Consider the following 24,598-nt stretch of genomic DNA (forward strand, 5'->3'; position numbering starts at 1 on the left):
TGATGTGACCAGGTTACAGAACTAAAGTATTGTTTAGTTCAGTTGTTCTCAGGAAATCCTTTGGTAACTCACTCTCCTCATATAGCATGGAGTTAACCCAAGATGCCACCAAGGCAAGTATCTTTCAGAGATGCAAGCCCAAGGCAGAGTTAAGTAGATGGAGCTCTACAGATATGATTTTGCCCGCTCCAAACTTATGAGAGATTTGCAGTTTTCACTGGACTTTGGTTTTATTGTGTTTTGTAGCTGCACTGCAATGCAGCCCTGGACATCTCTCACAAGTGATGAACATTTCTTCCAGGGTGCACCATGAAACTTCAGAAGGGCCAGCAAGGCCTATAGAGATTTGTTTTGAAAAGGGAGTCTTGCAAAGTTTTTTATGCTTTTCCACAGAAATATGGAGAGGAATTTGAAGTGAGAAAAATAAAGAGCAAATAATGTTTGGAAGTTTTGTAAACATGTCTTAATGCTGGGTTTAGATTTTTTATGTAATACTTATATGTGATGATATTATTGCTATAAATGTCTGTTTGGGGCTGTGTAGGGGAACTGTTGAGTCACGGCCTGAACCACTGATTGACCACCTGAGGCAAGGACTGAGTCAGCCCTGGGAAGGCTGCAGACCCCATTTAAGGGCTGACTGCCAGTAGAAAGAATCTCTTTCTGGAGATCCCTCTTTTGTGAAGTCTTTTTTGTGAATCTAGATCTTTGGATACAGGTGAGCATTCCTTCCCTGTTTGTTTCTTTTCCCATTTCCACCACTATAATTTTCCAGCTGTAACACCAACTGTAACAGGCTGAGAAAAATAATTTTTTTTTTTTTTTTTTTTTTTTCCTTTTCAATTTTGTAATTTTCTATTTCATGAAACTGTATACCCTGAGAATCCTTTGAGGGTAGTCATCATAGATCTAACAGAATACTTTTGATTTTTATCACAGCATGAAGGCAAAATGAAGAAATGCTGAGATTCAATGCTGTTTTTCTTCAGAGTAGCTACTTAAAAACACCAATGGAAAAATGTTGACCTGTTTTAGGGCCAAACGTTGGTTAGAAAGGAAGTATTTTGATTACATTGTAATAACATGAAATATAGCCTAGATAATGAAAGGCAAGAGGATAAAGTCTCTTACTATATAATCTTCTTGGTCATCAGCCAGAGCAGGAAATTTTCTTTGTGAGAGTGAAGGTATCAAGTAACTTGAAAAGTAATATATTTTTAGAGACACTAGCTTCATTTCACACTGTTTTCTAGAATTAGATTGTCACCTCAAAGAACAGTCTTTTTATTTGAAAAGCAGTCTGTAGTTTCTTTCCTTTTCAAATATGCTTTAATTAGACAAGAAGAGGGAGGAAAAAAGGTACAGAATATAATTGTTTTAGGAAGGACTTGTGTACCTTGATATGCTGGAATATATACTAGAGAACAGTATGCCCTGTAGTTCATGACTCTGTAGAACAAATATCTGTAAGGCAAGCATAAAAATAACATATTTGTGATATTACACTTAATAGACTCTCAGTGCAATCCATGTCAGTAACAAATCCTGAAATGTATAGTGATTGCTCCTGTAATTATATTCTGCTTTTACTTTTTTTTTTTTGCTCCAAGTGTGTTTGTTAATTCTTTTAAGTCTTTGTGGAAAGACTGTATAGCACCAGGGGTCAGAGGAAGGGGAGGCCCTAGATGACTGAAAGGCTTAGAAATCCTTTAATCTTGAAAGCATTTTAGTTGCCTTAAAATACGTTTTATTTATTGTACAGAAAATGGTATCCTTTTGAATACAGAAATATGAAAACTGAAATATGTTCTTACTGAAGACTACAATTGTTGTCCACCATTCTTTTTATCTGGGCAAGTACACACTAAGTAATTTCTACATTAGAGAGTGCACTTCAGTTTATAAGGCTTTTGAAATGTCATTACCTTTACTGTGTGTACTATCACTTATGACAATTTTTTTTCTTATGACAATTATACTTCTTGTCAAAGTGAATGACTCAACTGTCACAAATATTCACAAAACTTTAAGAGGCAACTGTAGGATTCAGTGGGATGTGGGGCAATAAAGAATTAGGCCCATAACCATTCTTTTTCATCAAGCCAGTCTGATCTCACCTCTTGTTGAGGTTAGATGGATGTTGCAACAGAAGGTATCACTGATGGGATTATGGGTTCCATGCCAGTCCCATGCAGAGATCCAACCACGAATAAGATGGGAGAATCAGCATCTAGTCATGTTAGTACAGTATGCATTCTGATTCACAATGCCAGGTTCTGTAATGACATCATATTATAATTTTTTTCATTGGAAGCACATTAAATTGTTTCTACCTTCTGAAAACATGCTAACTATAGTGACATTATCTCTTTAACTTCAAAAGTTTCAACCAGTTAAAAGGTTTTGAGAAGGATTATGTGACAGCTAAGGATGTGAGGTAGGTTTCTCTGGGTTTTTTTTTTTTTGGTTTGTTTTTGTGGGTTTTTTTGAGAGAGAGAGGGGAATGAGAGAAAATTAGGTGTTTGGTTTGCCTAAATTCAAAGAAAACTGTTCCCAATAATGTATGTATTATCCTGCCAGTTCTTTAGGGCATAGTTTGAAATTTGATACAGGGCAACCTTTGTGCTAGAGATGAGCCTTTTGCCACACCTGTGAAAATCCATCCAGACCTAGCCAAGTTGCAACCTGCAATTCTTTCTACTTTTATATGTGGTTCCACGATTGAGGAATTTTGCCCTAAAGCAAAGATGATGTTTTTCAGATGCAACTAAGTACAGTAGAAATGGTGCCCTAAATACGTAATGCAGTAAGTATTCACTGAAAAAATAGCTCCTTGATATTTCAAATTCAAATTTCAAATTGTATATTGCAATCCCATTTTCAAGGTATCTATAGCACCTTTTATTTCACAGTATTAATTCTGAAGTTATGTATGAAATATTTGTGCGAAAGAAACAAGAAAATAAAAAGGCCATGAGATATCAATAATTCAATAATAATAATATCAAAAATTACTTCTAGTGGCATTGTAAACTAAAGAAGTCTGAATGTGTTTTTGGTGAAGCCAAAGTTGTGGAAGAGATGAAGATGAAACAGGAAGGGATGTATCAAGCTGAGGGCAAACAGACCTTTTCACACTCTCAGAACCTCACTCTTACCCATCCTATGGCATTAGTAAATAGGTTAATAATTGAAACCTGCTAACAGTCCCATTGTTTCTTCTCCCAAACATTGTTACCATCTCGGTGAATTCTCTTAAGCATAGATGTTTGCTGTTGGTCATTTTCTAACATCTGAGTGCTTAACTTCTTAGCAACGCTTTTTAGTGTACTAGGCTTATATGTAATGGCTTTTCTTTCCATATAAGTACCAAAAGTTCAGAACGCTAAATCATCATTCATGAGATCTATAAAATCAGCTTGTCAGACACACAGCTGCTCCAGCTGATTTAAAAAAAAAAAAAGATCATAAATTGTAAAACCATCTGAGAGCAGTTATTTAATCTGTGAGTTAAATTATAAAACTATTCATTCTTTGTACCCTTTGAAATACATGAGAAATCATTCTTCCAAATCTGCCAAAAAAAAAAAAAACCCAAGACAACAAAGATTACATGCAAATTAGCAAAAAAGTTCTCTGAAATGGTTGCAAGGCATGAATTTGACATTCTTCAGCTATGTAAAAACTATTGGTTTTAGGTGTGGAGATTATTTTATTGGCACGTTTTATTCAAACAATAACCATCCTTTCAAGCTGAACTAGATTCAGTCCTGTTAATGGGCTGAATTGGCAGTGACTTCTCTCTACATACCAACCAGCAGATATTGCTCCAATGATCCACAGTAGCCAATGAGATGCAGGGCATACTGAGGCACCCTTGCTCACACCAACAGCACTGTACTGTAATTCCTTCTCCTCACAGCCTCTTCCTTTTTCACTGACATTAACATTTTTAGAGTATGTTCTCATCTACAAATTCTAAGTCCTTGGCACTTTTTTAACAGGAAAGTATTGCAAAGTGCTGAGACTTGCTTCATGAATAATTTAGTAGGAAGCATTTTTAATTGTCTATTATTAATAACTTATACATATTTGCAAATTTAAGATATTTACAAAACTTTATTCATAACTACGCTTACTTATTCATTCAGAAATATTATATTATTGATACAGATTTTGGATGCAAAAAGTTGTTCATACCAAACCACTTTTATGCTATGGATTGTTGAATTGTGTACGGGCATATTATTGTTCTGATTACCACTGATCATGATGATCTCATGATTTCAGTAGGGCACTTAAGATAATCTGTTAACTTCATCAAAGAGCAGAAAGATTGCAATGATATTATGGTTTCTGCACATGGTCCTTAAAGGTGATCTATAACATTAAACTTAAAATTGAGCAGGCTTGAAAAGTTTAAAGCTCCAATACTTATGCTGTCACGCTGACAAGGAAAATCAGATTTTTCAGTAAAATTTAAATGTTTGTAAGCATGGGAATATTTGAATTTACTTTATTTGAACCTCTTGTCTCAAGTGAATGCTTCTCTTATGTTTTGTCTTCATTTGTGTTGAGTTTATTGACATTATTCTATTCTGTTTTTTTGTGCTTTTTTCCCCAGGATTTCTAACATTATTACATATCCAAAAATGTTTGAGTCTATACCAACTTTTACTTTGGATGTTTTCCAAAGAACATAAAAGTGTCATAAAATTTAGGTGTTTGAGTTCTGATGTGTGTGTTTCCTGTTTATAAGAATTCAGCCATTAGTTATAAATTCATTTCTCGAAGTGTTACCATGATATTGGCTATTTGGAGACTGTATTAAATGACTGTTTAAAGACAAGGAAAACTCAAAACATGTACAAAATCAAGGAGAAAGCCTCCTTTCAGGTAGATTAAAAGCACTGGTTACAAAGCAGCATATTCTTTCCTGAGTGCTCGTGTGAATATCAATGTGCTGCTGTTATTTGTACCAGAATTGTTTAAATATGGTTTCTATAACACAGAACTTTAAAATAATTACAGAAACGTAGAATCATGTAATGGCTTAGATCAAAAAGGAACATTAATGAACATCAAGCTTCAATCTCCTGCTGTGTTCAGGGTTGCCACTCACCAGATCAGGATGCTCAGGGCCTCATCCAACCTGGCCTTTAACACTTCCAGGAATGGGGCACTGGCAGATTCTCTGGGTGGTGTGTGCCAGTGCCTCACCACCCTCTGAATTTTTTCCTAACATCTAACCTAAATTTCCCTTCTTTCAGTTCAAAGCTACTCCCTCTTGTCCTATCACTATTAGACTGTGTAGAAAGTGGCTCAATCTTCCTGCTTATAAGCTCCCTTCAAGTACTGGAATATTGTAATGGGGTCTCTCTGGAACCTTCTTGAAGCTAAGCAAAACTTCCTCAGCCTGTCATCATAGGAGAGATGCTCCATCCCTCTGACAATCTTTGTGGCCTTCCTCTTTCTGGTGCTGGTGCCTTAGGTGTGGATGCAGTACTCCAGACTGGGACAATCCCTTCCGTTTTTGTCAGCTGCACCACTCAGCTTGGTGTGAGCAAACTTGCTGAGGGTGCAATCAATTCCCTCAACTATGAAAACAGTAAAGGTCTTAAAGATCACTGATCTCAAGATGGACCTTTGGGGGACATCAATCATGACTGGACTCCACCTGGCCACTGCTGCTGACTGCAATCCTCTGGCTGTGAGCATCCAACCAACTCTTTATCTCCTAAATGGTCTAGCTTTCAAATCCATATTTTTCCAGTTTAGAAGAAGAACGTGCTGTGGGATCACGTCAAAGGTCTAGCAGAAGTCCACGTATTACATCACTACATCACATAAGTGAGAAAAGAGTTATTTTATACAGTAGCAAGATATCAAATGTTTATTTTAATATAAAGCGTTGTCTTACGTAAGTGATTCTCTATCTTGCTATTTAAATCCTTCTCTGCCTTTGACATGGTTCCTTGTCACATCCTTCTCTCTAAATTGGAGAGGTGTGGGTTTGAAAGACGGACTGTTCAATGGATTAGGAACTGGCTGTTTGGTAGCAGCAAAGGAGTTGTGATCACTGGATGGAGGCCAATCACAAGCGATGTCCCTCAAGGCTTGGTCTTGGGACCAGTGCTCTTCAACATCTTCATCAATGACACACATGATGGCATTGAGTGCACCCTACGCAAGTTTGTGGATGACACCAAGCTGAGTGGTGCAGTCGATACATTGGAAGGAAGGGAAGTTATCCAGGGGGACCTGGACAGGGTGGAGAAGTGGGCCCATGTGAACCTAGTAAACAAGGCCAGGTGCAGTGTGCTGCATTTGGGCTGGGGAAATTCCAGGTATTTATACAAACTGGGGGAAGATCTCCTTGAGAGCAGCCCTGCAGAGAAGGATTTGGGGGTCCTGGTGGACGAGAAGCTGGACATGAGCCAGCAGTGTGCGCTTGCAGCCCAGAAGGCCAACTGTGTTCTGGGCTGCATTAAAAAAGGGGTGGCCAGCAGGGAGAGGGAGGTGATCGTCCCCCTCTACTCGGCTCTTGTGAGGCCCCATCTGCAGCACTGCGTCCAGGCCTGGGGTGCCCAGTAGAAGATAGATGCAGAGCTCTTTAAACTGGTTCAGAGGAGAGCCAGGAAAATGATCAGAGGGCTGAAGCACCTCTCCTATGAGGAAAGGTTGAGGGAACTGGGATTGTTTAGCTTGGCGAAGAGAAGGCTCCGGGGAGACCTCACTGTGGCCTTCCAGTACTTGAAGGGAGTGTATAAACAGGAGAGGGAACAGCTGTTCATGAGGGTGGATAGTGATAGGACAAGGGGGAATGGTTTTAAACGAGACTAGGAGGTTTTAAACTGAGGGGAGGTTTAGGTTGGATATCAGGAGGATGGTGACACACTGGAACAGGTTGCCCAAGGAGGTTGTGCATGCCCCATCCCTGGAGGCATTCAAGGCCAGGCTGGATGTGGCTCTGGGCAGCCTGGTCTGGTGGTTGGCGACCCTGCACACAGCAGGGGGGTTGAAACTAGATGAGCATTGTGGTCCTTTTCAACCCAGGCCACTCTATTATTCTATGAAAATTGTATCATTTTACATTGTGTCTGTAAATGTTTGTTCTTGACCTTTCTGCAGAACAGTCACAGGTATTCAAGCCTGTAGTATCCTATGGAAACAAACTGAATTGTATCATTTTAATTAACATTTATTGTCTATGATTTCCACATCTTGATGACAGATTAACATATCAACAGAGTGTTAAAATTAAATTAAAAGGTAGACAATCTCCTGTTATTAAGTCTTGATGTTACAGAAGAAGAAAGGAATTTGATCGTGGAATGTTGCTAGATTAAGGATCTTATTAAACAAACTTCCACGGTTTTTCTCTTAAGTTACTCATTATTTACCTTGTATGAGATTTATGACTTGCTACAAACATTGAAATCAGAAACCAGAAGATTCATTGCACAACTGGACATTTCTACTAAAACCTTTTTTTTGTTAATGAAAACTATTTCATTTACTTTTCTTAAGTTCCAAAAGCATGAATAGAGCTTGAAGGACTGCATCATAACAATTGAGAGTTTATTCACTTTATGAATAGGTAGTTAACAATTGTAAATCATCATCTCCCCAGGCACAGTAGGCACAGTTGACAGATTTTGGGAAGGTATATCTATGTTGTACATTGTTGTACAAACATTGTCTCCTTTCCAAGAAAAATTTCAGTTTGTTTCATTCTTTGGTTTTTTAACGTTGCTTTTTTACTTAATAAAACTAATTATAAATCATGCAGTAGCATCTCAGACTAAATGTTTATAATCTCAGAGACTAATTCATCCAAATTAATTACAGACATAAACACTGCATACATGAAGCAACCTTGTTTTTTTTGAAGCTGTGGGCATTTTAGTAATTTGAACATATATAATTTCTGCCATATTTGAAAATATTGGGCAAGCAGAGCTTGAAATTGAAAGAGAATTGATAGATAGCTGTTTTTATTTCTGGATATCCCCTCTTAGTAACAGGAGTAGCAGGTGCTAGTGAGCTGCAATGGCTTTACTCCTAGAAGATGATTTGAAGGGACTGAAATGTCACCTCTGTGCTTTTGTTTGTCTAGAATAAGAAAATACTGCTGTTTAATATGGTAATCCAGGTATTTGTTGCTTCAGATTTAGAAACAAGAAAACAAAGGCCTTCCTATGAGGAGAAGTACAAGCAAACTTGTAGAATAACCTGAAATTCAGGTGTAAGTGTAATTTCATTACACTGTGTAGAACAGACGTTACATGATGTGGAAAAAATTTACTATTTTATATTCATTCTTATTCCCATTTGGATTTAGAAACCAACTGAAAAATAAAAGATAAAAATCTCTTGACGGCAAAGCTACAGAGATTCCAGTGTTGGTATAAGCCCCTTTGTAGGATGAAGTCTGTGACACGAGAGAGACATAAGGCCTCAGCTAGAATGGTAGTGTTCATGGGTGCTCAAGAGGGTATTGCTTCTGATTTTGTGTTCTGTATATATAGAGAAATTTTGTGGAAGTCCTTATTCAGTAAATTTCCTGATGATTTTAACTATTAACCTGTTCTTGAAGCTTCTTTCATTGTACTTCTTGTGCACATGTGATATTTTTAATACCAGTATCTGTCATATCTACTAAATATTTAAGAGTTATTCCTAGTCACTTTTTTTCAAACTACAAATATGCATTCCAGAAATACGTGCTTTCTTTTCCAGAGGAATATGGAAGTCCCACTGCCCAGCCGTGCATGAGAGACTCTTTAAAGCTTGAATAATAACTTAGGACCTAGAGCAACCAGAGAAAACTTCCCTTAGAGAGCTGTCAAGGAAGAAAAACCATGATGGGTTGTGTGGGAGTACAAGGAATATGGGACAGTGTTAACTTGGTAAGCAGGTATTGGCTAGGAGTTGCTTACTTTGGCAAAATGTATTAAACTGGATGCTCCAGTGTATGGATGTATTTAGCCTGCTGAGCAGCTTTATAGTACAATAAGTTGTCAGATTGATTGGCTGTTATATTCTTGGTCATACCCAGGGTATTCCTGGTCATACCCTGGAATTTTTTTTAAAACAGATTGCCCAGACTGGCTGAGAAAGTATCAGTCAGCAGTAACTATATTGATAAGATCTTAAAAACCAAGTTTTGTTTCATTTTCACCAATGCTATGCAGTATAGCACTGGAATCCTCTCAAGGTGAAAGAGGTGGTAGGGATGTGGAATTATCAACATTGGAAATTACTTCTGTAGAGAGTCATAACAAATTTAAGACTGCATGGATGAGGCATGAATGTAAATGTATGTGGAAGCAGCAGAATAAGACTTAAAAATTTGGCCTGAAATGATATCAATGATCTTCATTCCTCATTGATCAAACTGAAGACTTGCTTCTATAAAACCCAGAATGCACACACTTTGGCTAGTCCATGGCATCGTGTCAGTGAAATACTATGAATTCTGACAATGTTCATTTGATGCCCGCCCTTCTGCAATCATGATCTTACAGCAAAGGCAAAACTCAGTTATTTCTCAAAGACTTTGAGGTAAGATACATCACTATTGAAAAACCTTAGCTAACCAGATCTTGCTATCATTACACAGCATGTATGACCATGTCTTCAGTGTTATGGAGATGTGTATGCTGACTGAATTTCTCACTGACTACAGGAAGGCATAGCAGGAATAAACTGCTTTATGTATTCTGTGAATTAACGAGGAATGTGTATTCACCAATGTTCATGTCTAATTGTATGAGAATGGGAAATAGCATTAATCATCAGCTGTAAACTAAAGTTCTACTGGACAGACCGTAGAAAAAGTCACATTGATGTAACTAGCAGGTCTAAGTCTGACAAAATGTGTTTGAAACAGTAGTTTCTATTATTTGATTTCATTCTTGATGCCAGTTCCCATGCTTCTCACAAGAGTATGTCAAGGTGTCTGTCACAAACTTTTGATTTAAGTCTCCTTCTACATGGAGATGGTAGGTGGTGCATTTCACGAGTGGTGACAGTGGGTCACTTCTGCTGGTGCAGATTTTTACGGGTGCAGCATGCAGGCTCTTGTTCATTGCCAGTGAAAAAACATAGCTAGAAGTGGTGACTTTGAGAAAGTGTTTTGTAGCTGAGTATTTACACTAGCAAATATTGTTATTGTGCTCACTGTATCTGTTGTAGTTTCAATGGAAATCAATAGGAGGCATTACTTCTGGAGTAAATTACTTATTTCCCAAAAGTTAAGATTTTTCTCTCTTTCTTCGAGGTATTCTTTGTACTTGAAAGAGGCATTTGAGAAAATCTCATTTTACAATTATATGAAGGAAAAATCAACTTGTAGAGTTAGCATCTGTGGGGTAAGAAAAGCTGATAACTTATGTAGCATGCTTATTTAGTGCCAGATATTTTATTTATGTGCATCTCAAGAGGCATCTTTAGTTGATTGTACGTTAATGTTAACAGCCCCTAAACGGCAATTCATTTCTAAACAAAAGCACATCAGTTTCAGGGAGTGTTTCAAGAATACTAAAACACATAAGGGCTAAAATGCTCAGTGTTAACTGATATGTGTAGGTTCCAACACCCTTGAACTGGGGAGAAAAACAGCATGTATAATACAGAACAAATATACATTCCATATGACAATATGATACATGATGTGATTTTCCTTCTAGCTAAGGCAGTCTCAGCCCATCTCCCTTTTGATGACCAGAAAACAGTGCTCTAAACTCTATATTTGTCATTGCAATTTGCTCGTGTTATGAGCAATACACATAGTAGATGACATCTCTCAGAAAGGAAAGGTACATGCAGGTGTACTGCGTATTGAATGTAGCTCAGTTTTTTACTTTCATCTACCTGTGCTAGTTTATGTTCATGAAGAAAACAAAGTGTCAGACTAGATTCTTAGTCCAAAGATGTCTTAACTTGGATGCTTATATTTAAAAAAAAAAAAAAGGTATTTTCAGCAGAAAGGTTCTCAGCCCTTTCTATTTTGCTTACATTCCTTATAGCCTTGATTTTCTGTTTTCTATAGTTTGTCTGTAGAAATGCAGAGGTTATGCTGTTTGTACTTAACATCTGTCTCTTTTTATTTTTCTCTTTAAAATTTCACTTGATATCAGTAAAATCCACCACTGCTCACTTAACTCTTCTCCAGTTCCAGGAGTACATCAGAGTCTTGCTAATAGCATTTTGTCAGCTTAAAGGTGTCACACCACAGGTCCTTTGTATGTACTGTCCATATTCAGCAGGGACATAAAAACTAGCTCTGATGTCTCTGTACTGTAGTCTATTGTATGGTCTGAGTAGTTTCACCTCCCTGCTCTATGGAAAGTCCTTCTAAAATTCTGGTGATTTTTGTTTCTTTACATAGATAATTACAAATATCAAAGCAAAATATTGAAAGGGGGTTTTAGTGACTTTGACTATATTATTTGGAACTTCAAACTGCCTGTTTTCAATGTTATGCTGATGCTTTTAGGAACCTAAAGCTGCTATTCAGAATTAGCCACTTGGAAGAAGAGTTTTTACATCTACATACTTACATATTTAGGTGGATCTGACATTTGAGTGGCCTATCTCTACGTTTCTGTGACTGGGGAATGGTGCCAACTGTACTACTAGAGGCTCTGCAGCAGTATCAATGGGGAGTCATCCAGAAAAAGCTGCTTAAGAATCCATATTAAAATGGGGTCTAAAATCTATTAGAAGATTGTAGCACGTGATGGAGTCAGGCTTACTTGTGCCTGCAGTCTGTATGTATCAATGCTCATTATCAAAAGATCCAGAGTGTAAGTAGCTACTTCAAAATGAAACTAAATCCAAGTTAATCCTGTCTTTTCTCTAGTGGTCTCTTCCCTAGTGGACACCTAAGAACATTTTTATTTCTTTAATTATTTTTAAAATAACAAAGTGGGATTGCAAAAGAAAAAAAAAATTGAATGTAGAAGTTATTGTGCTGTTTCTGACAAACAATGTGAACAGAAAGCCAATAACTTCTATTTCATATGAATGCTTCATGTTAAAAATTATGTGCAATTTCACAAGGCTTCCACATATTTAAAGGAAAAATCTTTCCTGTTTTAAGAAGTAGCGCAGCAGTAACTATGATGAGCTCACTGGGTTTTTAAATGTATATTTACAGGGGAGATATGCAACATATTAGTTCATAGACAGTATGGTGCTTGCAAAATGGAGATGGTGCAGTTTGAGATACTCTACATAGATCATGTCATTAGCTCTAAGTAGATCAAAGGTTTTACAGTCTTTTGTCCAGTGCTTCAACTCTACATGTATCTAATCAGATCATTCTTGTTCAGCCAATAGCACATGTTGAAATGCATCTTAATATAAATAAGCTTTTTGTTTCAATATGTAGTAGCAATTTTTATAAAAATATTGTTGTTCACACTTGTGTGTATTGACCTACTTGTTCTTTTAATTAGAACACTACTTCACATCCCCAGTAATTTTAATCTCCAGCATATGTCAGTTGACGCTCCATGTCATTCAGCAGCTTGCTGCTTTTCTGAAGAGTAATATGAGTAACATGAGAGGAAATAGAAAGTGATTGTCTAGAAACCGTCTTAATCTGGACAGGGTTATTCCCTTTTCCCAGATTAGAAGTGTGAATGAAGTTCAGCAAGCTGCAAGCTTGACAGAATGTTGTCTTTAAAATAGTCAGACTTCCTTCCCCTGATGCTTCTGTTGAAAGGTAGTTCCTATGCAAGTCCTCCTACAGGTAATTCATAAAGTAAGGCAGGTAATGTTTGCAGAAGGCTGACCTTGGAACTGGGAAGCTCTTGCTGGAACTGGGGTGATACAGACAGACTTAACTCCAGTTATGTGCACTTCTGGTTTTGTTTTTAGCTACTGTACAAAGAAGGTAAACTGCCTGCAAAAAATGGAGTACTACTACCTTGCAGGCTTTAATGTTTTTGTAAGGTTAAAGCGCATCAGTATTCTGCTGCCTCCACTGAGTTCAGGGCCCCATTGTTTGGAGTTGTATAAATACACAGTAAAGTTAAATTTTTCTATTTCCACATGCAGAGGTGCTGCGAGAAGTAGTAATAAGTCAGTATTAATTATATCAAATATAGGAGAAGGCAGAAAGCAAGAGAAGGGAGAGGTCAATTTTGCATTAATTTGCTACACGTATAAAATATCTTCCATTTTAAAGAAGGAGGTGGCATTTCCAAGCAGTATCCAAAAGGGAGGCTCTGAAAGAATTTTGGCAAACACAGATGCTCTGTCCTGATGTCCTGAGAGCCCTGCCTGGCATGTAGTAGAGGGATGTTACTTCTGGCACTGTGTGAGCTTGATGAACTGCTGAGTCCCTGGCATACCAAATCTGTGTAGCAAAGAGCTGTGAAGACATCAAGGACTTGGCAGCATTGTATGTGTCTTAGCAACACAAGCTTCAATTTGCCAACAGGTATTGCTGCATGAGTTCATTCACTGAATGCAGAAACAAAAGCCAGCTTTTCAGTGAGTGAGAGGGGAAAAAAAGAGCTTGCCAGCTGCATTACTCATTAGTCCTCTTAACCTAGCTTAACCCTTTTATGCACAGTGAAGCTGCGAGGAAGCACGGAGTGTTTGAATGCTTTGTGGATGCTTTCTGCATTTGTTCATCAACTGTTAGAAAGCAGCTGGCTATGTTGCAGAAGTGAAACTTTAGGAATGTGTTTCCAGATCTACTTGGGCAGCTTGCCCTATGGTTTGTGAGACTATAGTTTAAGGTATGCATAGATCAGGGATATATCACTGGAGAGCAGCAGGATGTCTGGTTAAGGCATTTGGGATAGCGTGTGCATGGAGTATCCATTTTTTCACAATAAATCCTGTTTACCATGCAGTTTACCAAGCACAGAGCTTGCTTTGCAGAACGATGTGAAAGGTGATCAGGGTCTACCATGAAGCACACACATAGTCTCTCTGCTTTCATTTCATATGGTGGTTAGTGTTGCTCATTCTATTCTGAGGTATTTTGACAAATGGACAGGGTGCAACTTCTCTTTTAAATAATACAGAACTGAAGGAAGATGAGAGGTTGACTGCACTTCATCCTCTAATGCAAACCAAAAGCAGTTGGAAGGTTGTTAGCTAGATTTAAAGAGCAGATGGCAGCCTCAAGAAAGGTATCTCAGTCCCTCCTGGATGGTTCTCAGTGTGCCAGAAGCACACTATAACTCTCTCTCTCTCTCTGGGTGTCTACCAGGACTGAGGATAAATGTCTAGGCAGAAAGCATTACCTACAGATTACTCAAGACCATCTCACTGGTGAGTGAATGTGAGCAGGCAAGAAGAGCTCAGAGCTCTCATGTTTTCGAGAGTCATACTATCTACCACAAAGAGAGAGCAGGGGAAAAGGCAGAGGTAAGATTTGTGCCTCAGGCGTAACAAATTAGAGGTAAGGCATCACAGTTTGTCTCATTTAATGTTCTCCTGCCTAGCCCTTGCTATGCCTATGGCTGACCTATAAAACTGCACCTAAGAAATGGCCCTCTGTGGGAGAAAACCATCCTCAGGTTTAAGCTTCAATTCAAAAAGCTCCTCTGATGTAACGTATTAATTACCCATATAGTCTTTTGTACGTGTCCTGATGTTTTCTTCCGTGTGAAACTTTGCAAATTCAGCTTTGTCACAGAGATATTTTATGTAGAGTGAAATTAAGAAAGCTTATTTTTACAACAAAGACTTGTGTGACACTGTTACTCTTTCACTGATTTTTGCTTGTTGTTCTTTCGTCTTGCCACCACCAAATATAAACAAACCTAAGTGAAAAGCCTGAGTTAAAAGAGCATGGGATTTCAAAGAGCTAGGGGAAAGGAAAGAAAGAAAAAAAAACAACAACAAAGAAAAACCCACCACATGTATGCTAGCTCAAAGTGAGTAAAACAGTGTGCCGGGAAGCCTTTTTGCATAGATGAAAATGCTCTTAGAGTATTCCAAAGTGTTCATGAAAGCTTTTTTTTTTTTTCTGGATTCAGCTCCACAGCTTTTGCAAATGATCTCCTTGGTGTGACCACACACACATCCTACTTGCCCTTCGAATGAATGTTTCTGCCTCTTTCTATCCCAGTAATTTTTTAAGAAATGGCAATCTATTCAAAAAATTTATCAAAAGTGGTGACTTCAAAGTAAACTATTTAAAAGTTCTACTGAGATAAACTGCATACACCTGCTGAGTTCCTGTTAGCACAGCTTATTATGCAAAATTATTATTTTGTTCATCTAGCTGCTGCTGAGTCAGCTACTAGATACCAGACCAGAAGTACTGATGTCAGTACAGTATGCCTTGTTCAGAAGGGGCATAGAAGGGACAGTAAGGTGCAAATTTGAGGATTGATGCTGACGATTGTTAAGGGAAGAGAAAGGAATTTGTGTAACAGACAGCTTTGTAAAATACTATGGAAATGAAAATGTAGATCCTGCATATCTGTAAGAAATCATCCCTGAAGAATAGCCTGAGTTTCACTGCTTGTAAAATTAAAAATTTGTATGTATTAGATTGATGAGATAGAGGTAAAAAAAAAAAAAAAAAAGAATCATTACTTGAATTGGCCCAAAAGAACTGGCAGTGTTTAGGGAATATTTATATAAAAGTCTTCTGTATCACAGCAAGTGAAGTGTATCTGAGGGAAAACTATGTCCAGGCTTTATGATAACTTAGATTCGCAAAGAAGCAAATCTTCATATGTGAGAGGTCTGCAAAAAAAAAAAAAAAATCACTCACGTTGGAAAAGACCTTAAAGATCATTGAGTCCAAGCACAGCTTAACCATACTACCCTAACTCTATCAACCCTCTGCTAAATCATGTCCCTGAGCACCACATCCAAATGGAGATGATGGCTTGGAAACCAGATATAACTTCTAAATGACAAAAATGATCTGCTACAGAAATAGTTGTTTTCGACATTACACCCAAGAAGCAATTGTGTTCCCTAATCATCCCAGTCAAATCTGGGAGGATCAGTTATTAAAGGAGCATATATATTTAATAAGAAAGCACAGTGATGCAATGTATTACTTCTTAAATTTTCTAAGAGCTTTAGGAAATAGCCAGATTTTTCCAAAATGCTTGAATCTTTAAATATATCCAAAATCTTGTTTTAGTGAGCAGAATCTGTTGTATATTCGATAATATCGGACATCTTAGGGTCTACAGAAAAACCATAATTTTAAAGTGCCATTAAAGATAGTGAAAATAAATCTTAGTCACAGCTTCAGCTACTGCTAGCCACAAATACTACCAAATGCATATATCAGTATGCACATAAGTTACCTCTCATAGCCCCCTTCTTCTACATTTCAACAATGCTTTAGAAGGGGAGTAGCATTTTCTGTTCAGAATGACTTTCTGTTTTTTATTTTATTGTATTTTTTATTTTATTTCTTAATCTACCTATGAGGTAATTTCCTGAACTGATTTTCTTCTGTATTCAGGAATAGAAATATGTGGTTTACCTCAAGTTACTTTTGAAGAATTACTGCTGCACAGTTAATCCGCCTGAATAGCATTTTTAAGATTTTTTCAATTGATGAAAGGGGATTTGTCCCAGAAGTAGGTGAAGCAAGCAGCCTGGTAAAACTCAGCCTCCACTCCACAGCTATCCAAACAGCCAAAGCAAGCTTGCTTCTATATAAAAAACATTGATTGATGTTCAAGGGAGGCCCATTTCAGGCAGTGCGTGAACTGGGACCCCCTTATGGTCCAGTCAGCAGACCATGCTTAGGTGATCTATTGGGAGCTTTCCCCCACTTGTCCTAATCCTCACTACTTGTGCCAAAAATATATTTTATGGAAGTCATTCTTAGAGACATTACATACTTAAAAATAAAAAAAAAAAAAACAGTATGACTCCAAAGTGGAATGATGTAAGGAGTACATAAATGAGTAAGATTTCACCAAAAACATTGCAACAATTATGTATGCTTTTGGAAGATTCTTTAGATTTGGCTTTTATTTCTTTTTCTGCTGATAACAATAATTCCTCGAGGACAAGTGGTAATTCCTAAGTTATTTCTAGTCCCTACCCTCTATATCCAAAGATGATCTTTTTTTCTGTTTCACTGATAATGAAAAATATTTTTAACCTTCAAGAAAAATACTATTTGCTTATTTAATGTGGTATAACTCAAAATTTAATGTTAGAAATATTTGAGAAGGAAAAATTCCCAGCATTCTAACTTGTTTACAGGGGGTAAACATCAATAGGGTTAGAGAGGATGTCTTTTTAAATAAGTAGATATTCATAATATGTCATCTTAGACAGATGTTAGTTTGTATGGTTTTTTTTACCTTTTGAAATGCTAGCATCATCTAGCATAAAGCCAGGAATTTATATTTTCCATTTGTAGTAAATCATAGAATCACGGGTCAGTTTTTGTTTTGTTTTTTGAAAGTTAAAAACAGTCTTGTCATCATGGCTGTAACATCTTCACAAATACTAGTGAATCTAGCACTGCAATCCAATACAAAGGGTTTGTTTCTTCAGCTTAGCTACTTTCTTTATGGGATTTTATAAATGCTGGCTAACTATCAACTCTGCTGAATGCTTCTGCTGCTTAGTAAGCACATCCTGAAAAAAATGCAGTGTTTTTTACTAGGCTTAAACCAATTGCTGTGCTTCATTAAAAGAAGGTTGCTCTTCTTATTTTAGAGCTGTGCTAGTTGTTCTCAGTCTGCTGTTTACTGTGAATAGAGGTTTGCTGGAGTGATGAGAAGGGCAGAATGGTTGCAGTTTTGTATGGTTTTGTCGTAAATAATGCAACTTATTTTTTAATAACTGTTGTGTAACTTTCAGAGGGTGCCAGTTCCCTTGCTCTCAATTGAAAGCTTGATCGCAGATAACTTTTAGGATATGATTAAAAATAAATAATTGAGGGTTTCCTTCTCAGTTTAGCTATGCTTTTTTTTTTTTCCTCCAAAATACCTGTTTCAATTTTAAAATATGCTTTTATTTTACTAAAAATTAACTAGTAGCTCAATTGCTTCATTTAACCTACTTTTACTAATAGAGACGTCAGGAACATATTCCTTCGCTCTCAAAATCGTTAGTTAAAAGCTAAAATGAGCTAAGTGTTTCAAAACAGAACACTTACAGATATTCTGATCTGTATGAGGGCTGAAGGGTTTTGTTACAGCTGTGGGACAGAGGTTACACAAATCTCTTGTTATATTGCTCCATTTTATTAGTAAGTTCCTGATAATTATTAGATTGTAGCATAAGGACTTTGACAGTGCTCATATTAATGTAATACATAAACTAAGCTAAGAACAAGGTTCTCAGACTGTGTTCTTCACAGATTCTTAGAATTGCGACTATATAGATGTGTGTATATAGAGAGAGAGAGAGAGTACAGAAAATATATTGCACAGAATTTAGCGATTATTTTGTTACTTTCTGGAAGAAGATGGTTTATGTACTTGTACTAATTCTACTCTGATTTCTTGTTTCTTGGCTAAAATGGATTTGTTTTTTTGGAAGACTGCCTGGGCATAAGTTTGCATAGAAAAGGAGATACTGGTAATGAAATACCAATGCTGTTTTTCAACCAGGCAACAAAGCCTGGTCAGTTGCCCCAGGATTTGACCTTGCTTCATGTGAAAGAGAAGTTGCTAAACCAGTGTGATTCCTGCTGCATTGGAAAGGCAACCATGGACATCTTATGCTGTGCTCAAACTACATCTTCTTTCTAGCACTCCTCAAGAATTTTCTGTAGTAACTATTACCAGATAATGGCATGAAATAAGGTTAAGAATTTTTTTTTTTTTTTTTTAAATGAGAAGGGTACAATAGGGGCGGAATTAGGTGGTCTTCAATCTGATAACTGTTTTAAAAGAGTTGCAACCAGTTATAGGTTTGCTCTGTTATTTTTACAAACCCAACAGCATTCTTTAGCGTTGAACTGAATTTATACTTCCTTATAGAAGAAGGCATGTAATATTCTACAACATCTTTCAGTGGTTAGTTTATTTGTGGAATCTTTGATTCTGACTGAGAATATGTTTTGGAAGAGACTTCTTGGGTTTGTATTTTGTGACAACAGATAATAGAGAATCATTACCTGTTTACACACTCCAGTCTTGTTTGTTCCCTCAGTGTGAGAATGAAAGTGAACTAAAACTGCAGATATACAAAAGCTTCAGAGAAGGCATGAGATTCTCAGACTTACCGTCAATTAAGAATAGCTCCTATGAGCTGTAGCCTCAAGCAGAATATTGCTATTGTATGAATCATATGGACAGTGCATGAATTGAATGAGTGAACGTGCTGGCTTGTAGAAATGTCTTCATGTCCACCCTACCACTATTACAGTTCAGGTATCCTTTTAAAGTGCTTTTTCATTTAATCACTCAACAACTTAAATTGAACCTATTTCAGAACTGATTAGTACATGCTTATTCTGACATTACAATGGATTTAAAAAGCAAGTGAGAGAAACAGGAGATTCTATAACTCTTTAAACAATTACTTCACTCATTTAACTTGTTTGGGTTTGGGGTGCCTGTATGTATCCCCAAACAGTAAACAAACTTTCACCAAAATCAGATGTAGTAACTGATTTGGAAAGTATCTTCTTGGGTATATGAGTCTTTGGGGAATTCCTGCTGACATCAAAATGAGATATGCATTCAACAGCAGTCCTACATTCGATAGACTTTCAGATTTAAGTTCAAATGATGAGAATTTTTATTGATATAATTGTAACAAAATAATGTATTTCTATCAGTTTATATTAAAATGCAGCAATATGACATTTGAACATATCCCTTTATATACATAAACTTCATGACTGTTTCTTATACCTTGCACTTACACATAAGCAGTAGAGATGCACAAGTGAGTAAAATTCTTTGTAAATAGAAATGTTACAGACTTCAAAAATAGTGTTGTGTATATTCTTTTCTCTTTCTACGCAGAAAGTTTTGATGTAAGGAGAGTTAGGATTTTTTTATTTTTATTTTTTAATTTCCTCTGATTTAGGTCATATTTGTTCTAAGGGTTTATTCAAGTATATTTGTTAGGGGAAAATATATTTCTCTTAAGTAACTTGCCTTATTCCTCTAAGAGAGGACTTTGGAAATTCAGAGTTAAATCTTCCAAAAATGTCTAAGTATTCTTTAGCCCGTTTGAAAATGAATTTTCACATCTAAATAATTTCAGAGGAAAAAAAAAAATCCTCTCTAAGCATCTACCTCAGAAATACTTCCCCTTCTTAAATGAAAGCACATCTCAAGAAGTAATGAGGATTATGGGGATCAGAAGAAATCATAATCAGAAGTTAAAGGAGCTGTACAGATATTAAGAAACAAACTTAAAAATTTTTCCTAATCAAAGCTGAGCTCAGAAAAGGTCATTAACGTATGTAGATACTAAACTAAGGTACTCAGATACTAAAAAGGACATATTTGAGCAATATATACAGACTGACCTCAGCTTTCCACCTTTTTCACCAGTCTTGCTTCTTTTATTAGATTATAGTTCTGGTCATGAGAGTGCTCCCTACATTTAAACACGGTGTGACCTTTACTGACGAATGTCAAATTTACATATGCTATATTGGGAACACATTTGTGCGTACAAAGTACAAGACTCTGAAGTTATTAAGTGGCCCAGTTTACCAGAGCTTGTGTCTAGGAAGTCATCAAAATAAGTGAGTAAAATTGAATTTTTCCCCTTAATATGTGGTTGTTATTTTATATTGCACTATTATTCTGGGGAGAGAAAAAATAGAGAGAAATAGAATAACTTCTTCATGGAAACAGTCTTGGAGGGTAATCTCTCTGAATAGACTTTATGATACAGCAATAAGAGAAAACCTTGCTTTACAGAGGCTACCAGGATTGACATGAGTTAGAACACTTTGATTGCAATTAAACAATCTGTGAAATCTGGATTGTATTTTGCTTGTTGTGATTTCTGATCCATGTTTCCAATGCTTTAGAAATTACTATCGCCACTTGGTCCAAGGAACAATCAATTTATGACGGCTGTATCTTACTAGACAAAGCACTATTCCCACCTCATTTCTATATATAATGAAAAGTAAGTTTCAATCAAAGAAATTATCATATGTATTTATCCCCTTATTTTTGTTTGTTGTGCGGTAGTTGAAAAGCAAACTGAAATCTGAGAAATGTTCATCAGAAATTGAAACTTTCAGCTGAAACATTTGTAATGCAGAAAATAAGGTGTTACTCGTAGCAGATCATCTGCAAATTAGCAGATGTACAGTTGCCATCATTTTCTTAACTGCAGTAGGATTATGTTATATTTGAGGAAAATAACAGTGGAATAATATTTTTTGCAACATGAAAAATTATATACTTTGTTAATTATACAATAACAAGTAATTCTAGATATTTTTCTGCTGCATGCCATCTATGTAGATTTCCGACAGTAACAAGAACATAATGCATATTATAGTAATGCCTTATTTGATGGATGAAGTTGTGGAATACCAATCACTGAAGTACTCAGTTGATTTTATTTTACTTGAGTTATTGTTTGTCTGAGTTTGAAATTATCCAAAAAAACCATTTTGTGTTGTTGGGTCTCTGGTAATGAAAGGAAAGTGCGTGACAGCTTCACAGTACTTTTTCATTTGCTTGCTATTTTGTGTTTACGTTGTAATTTTATACTTTCTCTGAATTCGTATTCTTCCAGGCTGGTGTTTTTCCATTAGTAGTCAGCAAAACAAACTCAAATGTCTGGACTAAGGTTTTGGACTAACATCTTTCTTCTGGAGACTCAATTGCAATGAAACTAGATATGGTCCTATTGTAGTCCACTCAAAGCATATGTTTTTTTCATGCTAAAACTCTAATTAGCCAGGTCAGCAAATTCAGTGCAGCTGATGTTCAAGATCGGATGAGGTGTGCACTAAAAGCCCCCAGGTAATCTTATCTGTTCTTGATCTTCCCTTGCATGTGAAGTTTGTCAAGTTGAATTTGGGCTGGCAAACCTTGAGACAGAAAAGGAAGCCAAGCTTTGTAATGCTTACCAGGGAGTAGAAGTACCAAGAGAAAAGTACATCACAGTAGGGCTCAGGGAACCTCCTGATACAGAACTAGGATTTACTGTAACTTTTTATGGCCTTAAAATATATTGAAATACATTCTCTAGTGAATATGCAGGAAGGCAAACTAAATCATCATAACTTCCTTTCATTCCAGATGGTTTCTATAGGCTTCTGAGACTTACATTTGACATAGAGTGTATTTGTAATTTTAAAATTTATCATAACAATTCTTTTTGCTATTAGCTTTGGAAAAGCACTATAGTTTCTTTAACGAAAGTGGAATGTAGGGAGGATTATTATATGGGTTCTATAAAACCTAAGCTCCTTATCCAAAGCTGCAGTCATTTTACTAACAGGTTAAAAAAAAAAAAAAAAAAAAAAAGACTGGATAAGAAAATCTCAATGTCTGATGATTGATCTATGCTGTCTTCCGCATTAAGGAACAAAGTCTTGTGTAAACAGGTGGCTCTTTTAATCTATCGTTGTCAAAACTAGCATACTACAGTTCAATTTCCCATTCCTCCTTTCCCATTTCTGCTTTGAGAACTGTTGTTTTGGAAGAATTCATTGTTGAAAGTGACCAGCATGCCTTTTCTAAAGCACTGGTACCATATTACTTAGTTCAAAAACTTCGGTTCAATTATTCTGTGTGAGATGAAATTAAATCCAAGATTGCTTTGTCCTTTCTTTACATTGTCAAGCTTTAATTAACCCCTTCAGAAATAATGCTAATCACTTCTCAGGAAGTAGTGTGATAAAAATATAAACAATATTATCTTTGTAATATCTCAAGAACACCGGCTTGAGATTAAAGCCCTACCAGATGGAATAATGATTCTTGTTGATTTCTTGTTGAAATTCTAAGTAATCACAGAGATTGTTTCTGGACATGCAGATTGCTTTAGTGGTTCTCAAATTAACGTGACAGAGCGCAATTAAATGAACCAACTGGAAAAATATGAGGCTATCACTAATGATTTATTATTCTTCCCTATATTTGTTGTTCACTTAAGATGACCATTTTTAAGATTTTTAAAAGCCCAGAATTATTATTGGAACCAATATTCTAAAGCTTTTTACTGCTGATAATAGTTACATTATAGATTTCTGATTACATGGGAAAGAACAACTCGTTGTTGTTTGTTCTGTGGTGCCTTCTTTCTTTTTCCTTAATTAACATGGTTTTCTTTTGCTTCCTATTGTGGAAGTTGATTTTCTTCTTTCTTTTGATGAAGTACTTGCCTGACTGTGGAATTTATTTATAAGAAACAATTGATGAAAAAGTAGAGGGAAATTAAACAATATAGAGATATCATGCAGAAATAGAGATACACTATAAATTTACAATATTTTCTTTTTGAACAATCACCATTAAGCAGTATCTAGAAAAACCTAGGACTAGAATTTATGAACTTCTGGAAAGGCAAATGCAATACTACTACTTTTTTTCTGACAGGTAGTAAAATCCAACAGTGATCTGTTCCTTTCTCTCTAGTTTGCAAACAAATGAAGACATACAGTGTGAAATGCACTTTGGCTTCAGTATCATCAAGCATGCTACTAAATCATGCTTCTGACGTGCCCTCTTAAGCATGGAACACCTCAGTTACAGTTTAATAGCACAACCAAATGACTTGCAAGTCACACTGGAATATTTTCTTTACCCACACTTGAGATCAGAATCTTAAGGTAGAGATACTCACCATACATGTGATGAGAGGACAGAATTGGGGGAGAGGGATCGCCGCATTACTTCCTTCATGTTATTTTTGGATATGACTAGCATTCCCTCCCCTTACACACACCCCCTTTTTTCCCAGCCCCCACCTCTTGCTTGCATTACAAGCTCCTACAACCGCTCTCACGTACTCTGAAGCAAAAGCGAGAGAGCAACAGCTGGACTGAAGCCACAGGACTTAAACTCCGCTTCCTCATTGCCAGCAGGCTTTGTTCTTTGGAATCACTCAGAACTGGGGAGAACGTCTTCATTGCTGACTGCGAGTGGCTGGAATTTTTGGCAACTCAGCTCTCTATTAATTTTTTCTGTGCTCTTCTGCAAACTAGGCTGAATTTAGAGCAGCAAAGCAAAGAGCCGGGAATAGTCAAGAAATAAAGAATCCAGAGACGATCAGCCATCACCTTCTTTGTGGGGGGTAGGGGTCCCTCTGTTCCACCACGGTAAGTGCCAGCATTAAATGTGTGTAAAGATGCAAGAAACAAAGTGGTTGTTTTACTACAGCAGGGGAGGGGAAAGAAGTACGTGAATGATTCACACTGTGTGTCGGAGCACTGCCTAGCAGGAAATTTTTCTTCATTGCTCATTTTTTGAAAAGCTGTACAAGAATGTATATATTTTAGCCAAATTCCTGAACACCTGTACAACTGGAAAGCTTTCCAAATTGTTTCAGTATTGGGTTTTCTGCACATCTGCTTTGTTTTGTATTGCGTAGAACAGAGTGACTTAAACTTGTGAGATAACCTCTTTCTTTTAAGAACAAAGCTGAGCCTGGGCAGTAAGGATCTTCCATCGTATAGGGTACGTATAGA

General features: G+C 36.7%; 1 protein-coding gene and 1 long non-coding RNA gene across 6 annotated transcripts in view; one reads left to right on the plus strand and one right to left on the minus strand.

Moving 5' to 3' along the window:
- The window catches only part of PALLD (palladin, cytoskeletal associated protein), a 180,942-nt gene that overhangs the window by 17,669 nt on the left and 138,675 nt on the right, over window positions 1-24,598 (plus strand). The gene's annotated exons all lie outside the window — the stretch shown is intronic.
- Window positions 1,394-23,948, minus strand: LOC146544398 (uncharacterized). Its single transcript, XR_014882814.1, has 3 exons — window positions 23,755-23,948; window positions 2,118-2,276; window positions 1,394-1,464 (listed from the first exon to the last, which is right to left on the minus strand). It is a non-coding gene; the product is annotated as an uncharacterized LOC146544398 (long non-coding RNA).

The sequence above is a fragment of the Meleagris gallopavo genome, chromosome 4 (genome assembly GCF_905368555.1).
Source record: "Meleagris gallopavo chromosome 4, MGAL_WU_HG_1.1, whole genome shotgun sequence".
Classification (NCBI taxonomy): Eukaryota; Metazoa; Chordata; class Aves; order Galliformes; family Phasianidae; genus Meleagris; species Meleagris gallopavo.